Source organism: Eretmochelys imbricata, chromosome 14, assembly GCF_965152235.1.
Source record: "Eretmochelys imbricata isolate rEreImb1 chromosome 14, rEreImb1.hap1, whole genome shotgun sequence".
NCBI classification, from domain to species: Eukaryota; Metazoa; Chordata; order Testudines; family Cheloniidae; genus Eretmochelys; species Eretmochelys imbricata.
In genome coordinates, this window is record NC_135585.1 from 24,919,527 (window position 1) to 24,935,087 (window position 15,561).

Genomic DNA, 15,561 nt, shown 5'->3' on the forward strand with positions numbered 1-15,561 from the left:
GATGGTTACCTACCTGTATTGTAACTGTTGTTCTTCAAGGTGTGGGTACAGAGGTGTATTCCACTCAGGTGTGCATGTGCTCAGCACACCAAAGCCAGAGAACTTTGCTTAGCAGTACCCTTAGGGGCAGTGCTCAGGCCCTCTGACTCCGTAGCTCCTCCCTGGGCAATTTAAGGGCACTGTTGCCCTGACCAGCCTCAGTTCCTTTGCACCAAATTGCAATGGGGCTCAGAGCCTAAAGAATGATTGCAGAACTACCTCCCTAAAATTTGCATCTTATCAAGTTGCAGTCATAATAGCATACTTGGCAAAAGTACATATTGAAGACAAAGTAGCAGTTGTGACTGCCTGTATCTCCATGTGTACACTTTTTACAAACCTAGGATGGATTTTGTACCAAGTATGCCTTCTGAGGTATCATTTGAAAACTCACAGTTTACTGATCATTATTGTCCTGGTAAAGTATGTGTGGCAACATTGTATGTAAAGTTATAAGAGTCTACTGTACAACATGCATTTGGTCATGCATTTGGTCATGCATTTAGGGATTAATAACAAGAATTTTAGTTATAAGCTAGGGACGCATCAACTAGAAGTAACGGAGGAGGAAAAGGACCTTGGAGTATTGGTTGATCATAGGATGACTATGAGCTGCCAATGTGATATGGCTGTGAAAAAAGCTAATGTCGTCTTGGGATGCATCAGGAGAGGTATTTCCAGTAGGGATAAGGAGGTTTTAGTACCGTTATATAAGGCACTGGTGAGACCTCACCTGGAGTACTGTGTGCAGTTCTGGTCTCCCATGTTTAAGAAGGATGAATTCAAACTGGAACAGGTACAGAGAAGGGCTACTAGGATGATCCGAGGAATGGAAAACTTGTCTTATGAAAGGAGACTCAGGGAGCTTGGCTTGTTTAGCCTAACTAAAAGAAGGCTGAGGGGAGATATGATTGCTCTCTATAAATATATCAGAGGGATAAATACCAGAGAGGGAGAGGAATTATTTAAACTCAGTACCAATGTGGACACAAGAACAAATGGATATAAACTGGCCACTAGGAAATTTAGATTAGAAATTAGACGAAGGTTTCTAACCATCAGAGGAGTGAAGTTTTGGAATAGCCTTCCGAGGGAAGTAGTGGGGGCAAAAGATCTATCTTGCTTTAAGATTAAACTCGATAAGTTTATGGAGGAGATGGTATGATGGGATAACATGGTTTTGGTAATTAAATATTCATGGTAAATAGGCCCAATGGCCTGTGATGGGTTTTAGATGGGGTAAGATCCAAGTTACCTGGGAAAGAATTTTCTGTAGTATCTGGCTGATGAATCTTGCCCATATGCTCAGGGTTTAGCTGATCGCCATATTTGGGGTCGGGAAGGAATTTTCCTCCAGGGCAGATTGGAAGAGGCCCTGGAGGTTTTTCGCCTTCCTCTGTAGCATGGGGCACGGGTCACTTGCTGGAGGATTCTCTGCTCCTTGAGGTCTTTAAACTACAATTTGAGGACTTCAATAGCACAGATATAGGTGTGAGGCTTTTTTTTTTTTTTTGTAGGAGTGGTGGGTGAAATTCTGTGGCCTGCGTTGTGCAGGAGGTCAGACTAGATGATCATAATGGTCCCTTCTGACCTAAATATCTATGAATCTATCTATGAATCTATAACATTTGCTCAAAGTTTAGAAAAGCAGACACAAACCAGTTCCTCAAAGACAAAAGGTAAACTGACACCTCAGCCAGGTGTCAATAAAATCAAATGGACTATCAGCTGGTTAAGTGGCTATTCCTTGGCAGAAAAAGAATCATCAGCAGATGATGTTCAGGGAACAGAAAGTCTGTGGAACAAAAACCTCCAGTTGTTTTACATCTTGGCAAAGAAACAACTGGAGGTTTCTGTTCCACAGACTTTCTGTTTCCTGATCATCATCTGCTGATGATTCTCAAAGAGGAGGAAAAAATATAAAAATGGAGAACAGAGGCCCCAAATGATCTCTCCCTTCATCTATACTCATGGCAACAACACTTGAAGGACAAAGGAAACATTATTAGACTGGGGAGAGAGCCTGTCTAAAAGGAGTTCAGCCAGTGAAACTGCTACAGCATGTGGTGAGAGAGATGCTTTGCTTTGAATTCACTTAGCTTGTTAAATTAGGTATTAGATGCATTTTACCTTTTGTTTACTTGTAACCAATTATGATTTTATGCCTCGTTACTTGTAATCACTTAAAATCTTTCTTTCTGTAGTTAATAAACTTGTTTTCTCTAAACCAGTGTGCTTGGACTGAAGTGTTTGAGAAACTCCATTTGAGATAACACAGTTTGTGCATATAATTTTCTATTAATTAAATGACAGATTTTATATGAGCTTGTATTGTCCAGGTAGGTGTTGGGCAGTACAAGACGCACAATGCTGGGGGAAGCCTGGGACTGGCAGTTTGCTGGTGTTGCCCTTCAGTGTAATTCATGGGTGGCTGGCTATAGCTGGGAGTGATTCACACGCTGGACGCTGTGTGAGAGCAGATCAGGAGTGGTGGCTCTCACAGTGTAAAACGCAGTGTAAAACACTGCAGAATTGGGGGGACACAGTTGTTCAACAGACTATATTGAACCCTTGGGAATATCACACCTGCTAATGTCCAATATAAAAACATCACCGAGAAATGAGATCGATGTCGCTTTGGCCCTTGTCTAATGAGCTCATAACCTCTGTGGAGGCACAGTCCAAGCTATCCCCTTAAACCAGTGAAAAGCAAGATGTTATCCACCTGGAAAACATTTGCATGGAGACTGCTTGACCCTTCATCCCATCTTCAAAGAAAATAAAAAGTCAAGGCTATGAAAAAGGCTGCGATTCTGTGATGGAGGTGGTGGGAATCACAGATCCCATGACTTCCCTTGACCTCTGTGACTTTTGCAACTGCAGCCGACCCAAGGCTGCCCGAGCAGCTGGCCCCAGGGAGCACCCAAGGAGAGGTCCTGGGTGCTGCAGGGTCAGTCACATCAGCCACTGCTGGAGTGGCCCCAGGGCCAGTTGCACTGGCCACTGCCTGGGCGGTCCTGCGGCCAGCCGCATCAGCCACTGCTGGCGCGTATTCTGAGGCAAGCCGCACCTGCTGCTGCTGGGCAGCTGGCCCTGGGGTTGCCTAATCAGCGGCTGGTGCCACTGTTCCTGGGAGCTGCCAGAGCAGCAGTGGTCCCAGGGGCCGCCCTGGAGGCCTTCAGAGCAGCAGTCCCATAGGGCCTTGGAGCAGCAGGTGGCTGGGGGACTGAAAGATGTACTTATTGGGATTGTGGAGATCGAGGCTAGGTCTCATTCCTCCCGTGGACTTGGGGACCAAGAGGAGGAGGAGGAGAATCCCTTTCCCTCCTGCTGCAGGGGGGCCTCCTCTCTGCTCCTGAAGAATGCAGAAACGGAATCTGCGGAAGGAGCAGTGGCTTGTGAGAGTAGTCCCTGAAGAGAGAAGGAGTGGGAAGGGGGAATCCAAAGAAATTGGATTTCTGAACCCAATCTCACAGTGCTTAGGATCCATTTGTCCATGGTTACTGTGTGCCAAACACTGTAAAAGTGAGACAGGCTGTCTCCAAACTGAAGAGATGGGGATTGAGAGATCGCAGTTGGAATGATGTCCTGGATGTGCAAGTCAAAATGGCTGCTTGCTTGACATTGGAGGAGGGCAGCCTGGCTGGTTAAAATTGGATCCAGAAGACCTCCTCCTCTGTGACCTATGACCCGTTTTGGAGAAGTCTTGCTGTCTAACAGTAACGGATGACTGCTGGAAAACCCACTGTCAGCAATTCTGCTGCTGTTGCTGAAAACCCCCATAACGACATCTCTTTGGGGATGGGGTATAAAACCCCAACAAACACTCCGTAGCCCAGTAGTCCTTAAAAGAATGTCAAATCTTGTCAGTTTTTTTGGAAAACATAAAACCACCATCAAAAGGCAAGTCTTCTATGCTCTGCTGAACCTCAGGAGCAATGCCAGAATTCTGTAACCATTAGGCCCTTTTCTTAGTCACAGCTGACACCATAATTCTGGGGGAAGCATCTGCCACATCCAGTGCTGACTGTAATAATGTTCTGGCCACCAGATGGCCCTCCACAATGAACAGCAAACTCTTACCTGGATGATTCTGGCAATTTATCAGTTAATTTCGACACAGTGTCCCAACCAACGAAGTCATATTTAGATAGCAACGCTTGCTGATTTGCAATGTGCATCTGTAACAATGAGGCTGAATAAATTTTCCTCTCCATCAATCCACTCTCTTAGATTTCCTGTCCTTAGCGTGGACTTGTATCTCCCCTGCAATGATCTATCATTTACTGTCATTACAACAAGAGTGTTTGGGGGCTGGGTGGGAATAGAAACACTCAAAACCCTGCATCAGGACATAATATTGTTTGTCAGAATGCCTCGCTGTAGGTGGCAATGAATCTGGGTATTGCAGTCTCCAAAAGAGCTTTATTTATGGGAAGAGCTACCCTGCCTGAGGTTGAGGACTGGAGAATATGCAACAACTTATGGGTATTCTCCTGCACGAACTTGGCCTGCATGCTCAAGGTGGAAACCTAACACGTCAGGAGGTTCTGCTATGACTTGAAATCCTCAAGCACAGGGAAGGAGAGCCCACTACTGTGAATCACTCAGTGAGGAGAAGGAAGGGCCAGTGGAGGCTCCCTGTGGCAGCACTTGTTCCTGTATGAGGGGTTCAGGCTGAAATGGCCCAGGGGGAATGACCTCCGACTAAATCTGCAGTGGAGGTGGGTCAGAAGGACAGGCTGCAGATTTGGTCGGCAACCTTATCCTGGACTGGGTTGAAGAACAGGATCTTGTAGATCAAGGAAGGTCCCAAATATTCCAAGGAGGCCACTGGGGAGAAGGATATGGCAATTATGTCCAGGAGGTATGGGGCCAGGAGTCCCTGTCCCTACTGCAGGAAAGATGCCTACCTTAGTACTGATGATGATCCAAGGATGGCCTCAAGGACTTCCGAGAGTGTTGCCTTCAAGGAAAGGGAGAGGAGAAAGATGTCCCCAAATGTGGACCAAGCAAACAACCAGTCTCATCCAAATGCCAATATGGGAATAGCATCAGAACCAAGGATGGAAGAACAGTCAACAAGTTAAGTACTGTATCAAAATAGGCATTGTACTTCCACCTGACACAGAAGCAGACAACGATACTGAAGCTGGGACTGGTATCAATCCCAAAAATGACGTGTGAACTGAAGCTATTGTTGGTACTGAAGAGAGTGTCTGTGCTGATGGACCCCTTGGTACCAAAAAGAGGACTGACCTCAACTCCGCACTCTGCATCTTAGGTGGTGTGGAATATGGTGCTGCCGACTGAGACAATTCTGCAAACAGACCAGGCAGCACAGAGGACACAGCCAAAGCAGAAGAAGCCACAGCAGCTGAGTGCTCCTGAATTATCGATGAATCAGAGAGGCAGAGCAGGTCTGATGTAACCTGGGACGCCAACAGTGTAGAGACAGTCAGTGCTGATGCCGACATTGTCAGTGTCATACTCAACACATGCCCCATACCCAGTACTGAGGTCGACGGTACAGTGTCCAACAGCTCTCGGTGTGGTACTGGGAAGTGGTTAGATGGGCCAACTCCATCCCGCGAACCTGAAGAATCATGGTGCAAGTTAAAAGATGAAGGGGAATCTCTCAAGTCCTGGAATGGCCTCGTCTGTCTTGCAAGACCTCTTCTTCAGAGGACCAGAGGAAGGAGAATAATCCCCCTTCCTCTTAGGGGAAATATCAGACCTTGAGCCTGGAGCAACATCTTGAGTTGGGACTGGACGATCTGTGAAAGTCTACAGTTCCAAAGTGGATCTCATGTCCTGTTTCAGAAGGTATTGCTTGAGGTACAAATATCTTGCTACCTGTGTTTTCTTGAACCATTTACAGATGGAGCACCTTTCCACAATGTGCCCTTCACCAAGGCACAATAAACACTGAGTGTAGGGATCATTACTGGGGATAGCCACCCCATATGACAGATGGTGTTTAAAACTTGGTGAAGGCATCTCAGCAGGCTAAACCCTACTTAACTAACAAAAACTTAAGGGTGTCACTATAATTAACTATATACACCAGAATCATGGAAACTCTGGTGACAGAAAAAAGTGAGGTAAAATACCACACAGAATGTTTCAGCTCAAGCAGCGGGTGGCGAGAAGGAACTGAGTAGAGTTGGGGTGGTACTGCCCTTACATAGCTAGAGGAGGGGCTACAGGACACAGGTACTGTGGGCACTGCTAAGAAAAGATTTCCAGCTTTGTTGTACTGGGTGCGTGCACACCTGAGTGGAACACATGTCTGCAACCACTTGAAGAAAAATGGGAGCTATCCACAGATGGACAATGGAATCATTGGAATCCTATTCCCTCATTCGCATTTACTGTGTAAGGTTGTGTAGCATGTCGTCCCATGAGAAAAAGATACAATTAGTCCAGAATGCCTCCATTTCTCCTCGCCTAGGATCATGGCCATGCCAGCATGGTCAGAGACAGCTCACAGGTCTACAATGATCAGCACAAACATTTGGTTCTCGGCCTGCAGCAGATCAACCACTGGGGCTAGGGCTGTCTACGTGCAATATGCAGGCCTAGAACCAGACTGGAGGCCATCTGAGGACTCCAGGAATTGTCAGATTGCCACAACTGTGTCATAAACGTCTCCCTAAAAAGTGAGATTAGAGACTGGGTGATAATTAGAGAGATTAACTATGTCAAAAACCTCAAAGTCAATTCCTTAAGTAAACAACCCCTGCTATGGGTGGCCATTCACAATCTCCTCAAATAATGGACACAATGTTTCCACTACTTGTCAGTAGCCTAGAGGGGCACAGATCCAATTTACCATTGGTGTCCTAAGGCTCCTCCAGAACCTGTCAGTAATACTTGCCCAAAGTCAGGCAGAGAAGAACCTGTGTTTGACCCCTGTGCTACTAGTTTTATCTATCTAGGTACGTATATGACTCCCAAAACCATAGTATCTGAGCTCCTTCCAAACGTGTATGGCTTTATCTTCACGACCCCCCTCTCAAATATGGAAGGATTATGGGGTGCATGAGTAGTTCAAATATTCCCCTCCAATGTCTATTACTTTGTATTTATCCACATTGAGTGCCATGTGCCATCATGTTGCCCAGTCACCCTGATTGGCTGGGTGCTTTTGAAGTTCCTCACTTGTCTAACCTAAATCATGTTCTGCCATCTGCAAATTTTGCCACTTCCCCGCTCCCTCTCTTTTCCAGACAAGAACTAATCTGAGTACAGAACTTTGTGGCTGCCATTGTTAACTTTTTGCCAGGATGAAAACTGATCATTTATCCCTACTCCTTGTTTCCTATCTCTTAGCCAGTTTCCGACCTATGACAACACTTTGCTTCTCACTTCAAGGACTACTTAGTTTCTTTTAGTAGCCTCATGGAAAGGACCTTGTCAAAGGCCTTCTGAAAGCCAACATGAAGGAGTTCTCCTTATTTTCTACCAGACTCATATGCTCAAAAAAATGAGAAAACAAGACTGATATTTGAAGAAGCAGTGAAATACAACTGTTTTGGGGGCACCTACCACACTTCACCACTGTTGTGTCCCTAGAAAGAGTCAATTACATGTGCACATTTTTCAGGGCTTTCTAGGAGCAGGGAACTGGGGATGGCAAGTAAAAGATGCAAGGTGTACCTGAGAGTCATCTGTTTTAAAACCAGAAGGGACCCCTCTGATCAACTTCTCTGGCCTGCATGACACAGGCCAGAGGATTTCACCCAATGATTCTTGCAGCAAAGGCAATGTTAATGGCTCTTTTCTAGAGATGTGCTGGTGTCACATTAGTTATTATTATTAACTATTCCGTGTATTATGGTAGTGCCTAGAGACCTCAGGTGAGACTGAGGCCTCATTGTGCTAAGTGCTGTACAAATATATGCTGAGAGATGGTCCCTGTTTGGAAGAGTTTATAGTCTTGGTAGACAAGAGAGATACGGTGTGGGGGAAAGAGATACAACAGAGTGATAGTCTGAAAGTGCTGTTCCATGATCTCTGTTGTCAATTTTGGGGTGGGGCATTGTTTATTTACATTGTATTTTATAGTAGATATTCAATGTGTTCTAGGGCAAGAGTGGGAGAGAAAGGAAGACAGGAAAAGATTAGCTAAAGGAAGAAAAGGAAGAGCGGTAACGGGATTGGGGATGAATGAAAGGGAAGACGATGGCAGGCATGAGGGTAGACAGAGAGATACTGAAGTAAGCTGAATGGCAGGGGTTAGGATTGGGGTTGAAACTGGCAGGTACTCAACAGAGGGGGAACAATATTCAGAGTATAAGCTAGCCAGCTGTCTGATGAGTCTGAAGGTCCCTGATGAAACTGCTTCTGCAACTGTAAGTGGCAACTTGAGTCTCTGGCTCTCTCCATCCTCAAGGATTTTTTTTCTTTCCTTGATCCCATATCTTCGGTGGGGAGATGGGCCTGCCTGGCAGAGTTCTGGGCCTAAGGGTGGTGGAGGTAGCCCCAGAAAGGCCTCCTATTTCCTGTTTCCCCCACCCTAGAGCTGCAGCACCTACCACAGCCCAGAGTTCAGATCTGGAACTGAATCCGAATCCAAACCTCCAAGGAGTTTGAGGCTGCTGGGGCTCGGGGTTCCAGTTTGGTTCTTTATGAAAATAGGGTTGAATGGCAAAGTCCCTATCTTGATCTGACCTTCCCCAGAGTTTGGGACGGAGAGCTCTGGTCTGACCCAGTTGTGACAGTGCTATGGGACACAGCTTACGCTGCAGGGCAGTGCTGACAATCTGAGCAGGAACTAAGTCTCTCTGAGCAGTGCTAAGCAGTCAGATGAGGAGAGGCAGGGAAGGCAAACAGGCGTCAGAAGTCTCACCCCACCCACAGCCTTGGTCCAAAGGTATGACTAGAGGGGTCCTCTCCCAGTTTGGAGCACTGAAGAAGCCAAAAGGGCAAGTCGGAGACACGGATTGGAGGTGGTGTGGGTGACACCACCTCTACTCTTTTCAGCTGCACCCAGCGACGAGAAGGTCCTGGGGACATGAGCTGACCAGCGCTGCCATTGCTTTGCTGGGGCTCTCCTGAAAGAGAGCGATCTCTTCTTTATTGATGGAGAGGTATACTGGACATTAGTGGTCAATACATTGCGCCCTCAGGGGAGTGTATCCCACAGTTCTGCTACACTCTGCTGCAATGTAAACACCACATGCTGAGAGAGGTCCTGATCGGTCCTTGGGGAGAAGCATACGGCACACACCACATGTGGCTTACACTGCTTGTGGAACACACACTGAAAAGGGCCGAGTGTGTGTAACATGTAATAAGAAGTGCTCTGCAGCCTTTAGATTTGCATACAGCTTTGGTCTAGGAGCTCATTCTTATTTAATTCAATACATGACCCTATCTTAGTGAAGCAACAGTGTATGAAAATGGAAAGACACTCAAGAAAGAATTAAATTAACTTGATCACAAAGTGAGGGAAATGGCATTTTGGCTAATGGATGGGGACTGTGGTTAAATTGGGAATCACTAGCATTTGAACTCTTCCTGGCATCAAATTGTCAGGATCTGCTAGTGGCAGATGCTAATGCGGGGAGTTTATTTCTCTGGGATTAGGCTCGTGAACATTGTTTGCTGATTGTGATGACTACTTTCCTAGCCTGAGGTTCTGAAGTAGGATCAGAGAGTTCAGCTCAAAGGTCAAATGTGGCCCACAGCATCATAAAATTCAGCTCCTGGGTGCTCCTGGCCTGCAATGGGAGGCTCTTTTCTTCTGGACAGTCTTCCTGTGCAGAGGAGACCCTCGGGAGGCCAAGTTAGCCACCTGAATAGCTGCTTTGCACTAGGGGGAATTGAAAAAAGCTGCCTTAATGAAGCTGAAGGTGTGGCCCCTGCCTTCTGGCTGCTCTTTGCATCTGAGGCTGGGTTTGTCTGGAGACAGATCCACATTGGAAGTTTGTATAGAGGGAGCCCATTCTCCCAGAGGGACTGTGTTAGTGAAGGGCTAAAGGTAGTGCTGTGCATATGCTGCTGTGCTGCAGAATGGATCCAGACGGAGTTAGCTTTGGAGAAGGCAGGTGGGAAGAAAGGGGTGAGCTGGAGAGACAGGCTGCCCAAAGCAATGCTCTTGATGTATATATTTTACCTCAACATGGTCTAGTGTTTCTAATTACTCTCTCTTGAGACCATAATTATTACTATTCTTCTGTGGTAGTGCCCACTATGTAACAGGTGATTCCCAAACAGAGAGAGGTCAGGCTAAGGGGAATCACAACAGATAGAATTTAGACAGGGATCCATTTTGTAATAAGAACCCCACAGGCCTTGCATGCTGAGCCTGCAGTGTGGCAATAGGACTGTTCTCTCCCACCCTTTTCTCCCCATTGCCCGGGGCAACGTGATGGACAGCTAGTCATCTAGCGAAGGCCTTCAGGAGTACAGCCACTGACAGATACTGGGACAGCTTCCTTTCAAGGCCAGCCAGAGAGAACAGCTGGAGGTATAAGGGCCTGTTGGATCACCCAGGGGCCAGCACAGGACTACTCCCTACTCTGGAGTTTCCGGTCCAGTCTCAAATGATGGATTGACCACTAGGTCTAGATCCATTTTAAAATTAAATGTCACCTCTTCACACATGAACAGAAAAACGGAGATGAGGGAGAATGCTGGAAAGATGCTCTCAGTGTGACTTTGGTGATAGATTATGTGGACCCCCCTGTGTGTATAACACAAATGGACCAGAGCCATCCATTTCCCCTATTCCTGTGCCCTAGTGTGCTGATTTGGGGGCACTGTCTGTACAACCTATGAGTTCTGGTTGACATTATGAAGTTATTCTAAAGTTATCAAGAAATTGCTGAATCATTGAAAGCATCTGTGTATGTATGTAGCACTGTGGACAGGACCTGCAGCAGGTACACACCCGACTGAGGACAACAAGGAGTGCTTAGCTTTAATGACTGTGCTTTGACCACACAATAATTATGCTAGCGATAACTGCACATAAGAGCAACCAGCTTTACCCTACCTCTCAGAGGGGAGCAGTGGAAAACATAGAACAAAGAAAGTCAGGTCCTGGTAGGGGATATAGAAATACATAGAGCCACACAGAAGGAGCTTGTGGTGTGACACACAGAATGTCTGGACAGGAGTAAGGAAGACCATGGACCAAGGTCAGAGGGGACAAGCTGAGGGGAGAAGACTCCATGTTTCAGCACACACGTTTCAGCTCTGCAGCCAAAGGACCTGGATGACCCCAATTATCCTGACCCCAGTCCAAACAATGCTCTGGCGTGATGAGGAAACGGAGGCAGGAAAATGTATGTAGAGTTTACTAATTTGTCTGCTCTGTATTCTGTTGTGATTTATCTGTTAAGCGAAAGACTGAATAAGGTGTTAGACTCTGTGCAAAGTGCATCTGTGCGTTATCTGCTTTACAACTGCCATCTGGCCCTCTGAGAGGGTTAAACTGTAATCCAGAAGGCTCTCACCTTTGGTGGCATTCTGGAAGAGGGTGTCATTAAGGCTACTGAGGTATCTTGAGGGTCAGCACTGGTCCTGGGGTGCTCAAGCAAGTGGGCTGAGGAGTCCATTGCCATGAAGGGGTAGCAGACTGTAAGTCACTGCCCAGGAAATGTGCTGGAAAGGCCAAGGGAAGAAACATTGCTGCAGCCTTCTGAGAACCAAGGGAGCTTAAAACACCCAGGGGCACAGCAGCAGAGTCCCCTCACAGCAGTCTAAAAGGCTAATGCAGTCCTAGGATGCATTGGACAAGGTATTTCCAGCAGAGACAGGGAAGTGTTAATACCATCACACAAGGCACTGATGAGACCTTATCTGGAATAGTGTGTGCAGTGCTGGTCTCCCATGTTTAAGAAAGATGAATTCAAACTGGAACAGGTACAGATAAGGGCTGCTAGGATGATCCAAGGAGGAGACTGAAAGAGCTTGGCTTGTTCAGTCAAACCAAAAGAAGGCTGAGGGGAGATATGACTGTTCTCTGTAAAAACATCAGAGAGATAAATACCAGTGAGGAAGAGGAGTTATTTAAGTTAAGTACCAATATGGACACAAGAACATATGGATATAAACTGGCCATCAACAAGTTTAGGCTTCAAATTAGATGCAGATTTCTAACTATCAGAGGAGTGAAGTTCTGGGGCAGCCTTCCAAGGGCAGTAGTGGGAGCAAAAAAACTAACTGGCTTCAAGACTGAGCTTGGTAAGTTTATGGAGGGAATGGTATGATGGGACTGCCTATGATGGCATGTAGCCGATTTGTGACTGCTAGCAGCAAATATCCCCCAATAGCCTTTGATTGGACACTAGATGGGGAGGTCTCTGAGTTACTACAGAGAATTCTTTCCCAGGTGTCTGCCTGATAAGTCTTGCCCACATGCTCAGGGCCTAACTGATCACCATATTTGGAGTCAGGAAGGAATTTTCTCCTTGATCAGATTGGCAGAAACCCTGGGGGATTTTCATCTTCCTCTGCAGTGGGGGCACGGGTCACTTGCAGGTTTAAACTGGTGTAAATAGTGGATTCTCTGTAACTTGAAGTCTTTACATTAGGATTTGAGGACTTCAGTGACTCAGCCAGACGTTATGGGTCTATTACAGGACTGGGTGGGTGAGGTTCTGGGGCCTGCAGTGTGCAGGAGGTCAGATTAGATGATCACGGTGGTTCCTTCTGGCACTAGAGTCTATGAGTCTAGTGAGTGGCCAAGGGGGGCAATTCAGCTGCAACCTGTGATGCCTCGTGATGATTAATTTTGTATTTTCTCTGTCATGGCTGCACCGAGAATCCTAGACAGACTCCTGGGAGCGGGACAGGAACAGACCCTGCACAGGCACAGCTGAGATGTGGGACAGGCACAGACCCTGCATAGGCACAGCTGAGGTGTGACAGGCAGGGAGTTCATCTGCATGAGGATCCCTTCCCCCAGGCAGCTGCACCAGCCCCTACTGCAGGGCTTGCCTGCTGCAGGGCTCGCCTGCCAGCAGGAGGCTGGGCTAACTTGGCTTCACTGTTGAACACTGTGAAATCCACGTTTTCTCACATCAGATGTTCACAGTGTTGTGGCCACTGGGTCCTTAGCACCCATTTCAGGGAGCTCCATGACCAAGGACAAGCTATAAAAATGCTCCGTCCAGCTGCAAAGCCCACCCCATCTCACCCTGTCTGGCCAGGCCTGTTTGGAGTAAGAACCTGACCCTCATCATTAGTGTGCCTCTGCCATTAGACTGGGGGGGACATGCTGCCTTCCCTGAATACTAATTATTTAGCTCTGAGTCCTATGGTGTAGGAGAAAGCAGCCGGTGTTCATCTCCCCCAGCTCTGAGAAACGTAGCCTGTGTACATAAACAAACGGGAAGTGCGCATCACTTGCTGTCCAAGCTCATTATTTTCTTACAAGAAGATGTCAGGAGCCCCCACTGAAAAGGGCTGCATGGCTGATGACAATGATTTCTACATGGATCTAAAGTGAAGCTTGAGAACAGGATGCACGGTTTGACTTTAATCACGGCAGGAGGCACCGGTGACACTTGGGAATTCTGAAAAGGAAAATTGTTGTCTCATTAAGGGCCGCTACAGATCTTCACAAAACAGGAAATGACAGAACTTGCTTTTCCCCTATGCACAGGACTCCAAAGAATATTTTAAATTCCTGTTTGCTTCTTTCAGGTTCCTGAGCATTTGTAGAGATACATCAGAGGTGGGGAAGGAATCTAGTGTTCGTATTTGTGTTTATTTAAAGCTATCGGGGTTGGGGGGGGGGCTTGTCACAGAGAGGCAAAGCAGACAGGTTGTATACTCAAAAGAAATGCAATAACAGCAGCTTCACACCCTTCTCCTATCTCAGCTTGTTAATGCTTTCTCAGCGAAGGAAAGAATGTTACAGTGAGAAGTCTGATTGTAAGATCTCGCTATGGAACAATCCTGAGCAAAGCATCCACTGCTGCCTGCTGGCAGAACTGCCGGGGCCACAAATGGAAATCGGTAACTCATATATAGCTAAGTTAGAGCCCATAGGGACGTCTGTGTCAGAAAATGCTGATTCATCAGACCTGAAACTGCTTGGGCGAAGGGCCAGTCTGATGACTTTCTTGTTTCAATATTTTTTGAAAATGACATTTGGAAATTGTCAAAATGTAGCATTTCCATATTTTTAAATGAAAAACTCTGTTTTTCCCTCCTATAGTCTCCATGGCATCCCATGTAACCATAGTCCGACTAGGCTCATACACAACCAACCCACAGCTGGTTGAGACAGAAGGATGCACTTAGAATAGTTGGTGGCTGCTGTATCTCACACACTGCTTGATGGTACCAGGAAGTAAACAGGAAGCTTTTTAATGGTACAATTTAGAAGGCTTAATCCCACCCGAAACTGATGGGTATGTGTACAACTGGACCAGGATGTAGTCAGTCAGGCTTAGCGGTCAGAGCAGGTGTAAAGTCTAGTGGGTGGAGCATCCAGCTTAGGGAATGAAGCCGAAGATCAGCACCAGAGTCAACTGCCAGTTACCAGAGCCAGGGGTCAAGCCAGAGTCACAACCAGGAATCAAAGCCGAGGGTCAGAGCCTGGGTCAGGTACCAAATGCCAGAGCCAAAGGTCAAGCAAGAGTCAGGGTCAGAAGTTGGAGGCCGGGGTCGGAGCCAGGCCTGGTCACTGAGGATTGGAGGTGAGGCACAAGGGTAGGAGGAGAGGTAAGGTTCAAGCAAGGAGCAGGAACACAGTGGGAACAGGAGGGAAGCAGGTGTGAGGCAGGAGCCAGGAGTGGAGCAGGAATCAGGAACAGGGCTGGGTGCAGGAGGCAGGCGGCATAAGCAGGGTCCGATGCCGCCACAACAAGAAATCACCTTGTTGCTCGGACAAACTTTCTGTTCCTTTTTCTGGAGATCCTCCAAACAGAGCTCCCGTGGGTGGCACTTTGGCTAGGGCTATAACCCTAGTAGCTTCTCAGCCCACTCAATTTAAGTAGCCATTGAATGGAGGCCAGGATGTGGCAGTTGTCTAGGGGCTCCCAGGCCTGGGCTCAAGACCCGGGACATCACAGTATGTACTTGGCATGGTTAAGCTGTGTCTCTGCTGCTGCCACCCTCTGCGCACAGAGCAGGTAAAGCATGGGCAGATGCAGCACAAACTTCCCGCAAAGGAATCCCCAAAGGCTACTCCATGACAGCAAAGGGACTTGAGCCTTCAAAGCAAAAGCAAAGCTTTCGACATGGTCTCCCACAGTATTCTTGCCAGCAAGTTAAAGAAGCATGGGCTGAATGAATGGACTATAAGGTGGATAAAAAGCTGGCTAGATCACCGGACTCAACGGGTAGTGATCAATGGCTCCATGTCTAGTTGGCAGTCGATATCAAGCGGAGTGCCCCAAGGGTCAGTGCTGGGGCTGGTTTTGTTCAATATCTTCATTAGTGATCTGGAGGATGGTGTGGATTGCACCCTAAGCAAGTTTGCAGATGACACCGAACTGGGAGGAGTGGCAGATACGCTGGAGGGTAGGGATAGGATACAGAGGGACCTAGACAAAT

At 47.1% G+C, this 15,561-nt stretch overlaps 1 protein-coding gene across 1 annotated transcript in view; it reads right to left on the reverse strand.

The window, feature by feature from the left end:
• DNAH9 (dynein axonemal heavy chain 9) overlaps positions 1-15,561 on the reverse strand; it is a 398,671-nt gene that overhangs the window by 33,961 nt on the left and 349,149 nt on the right. The window lies entirely within an intron of this gene.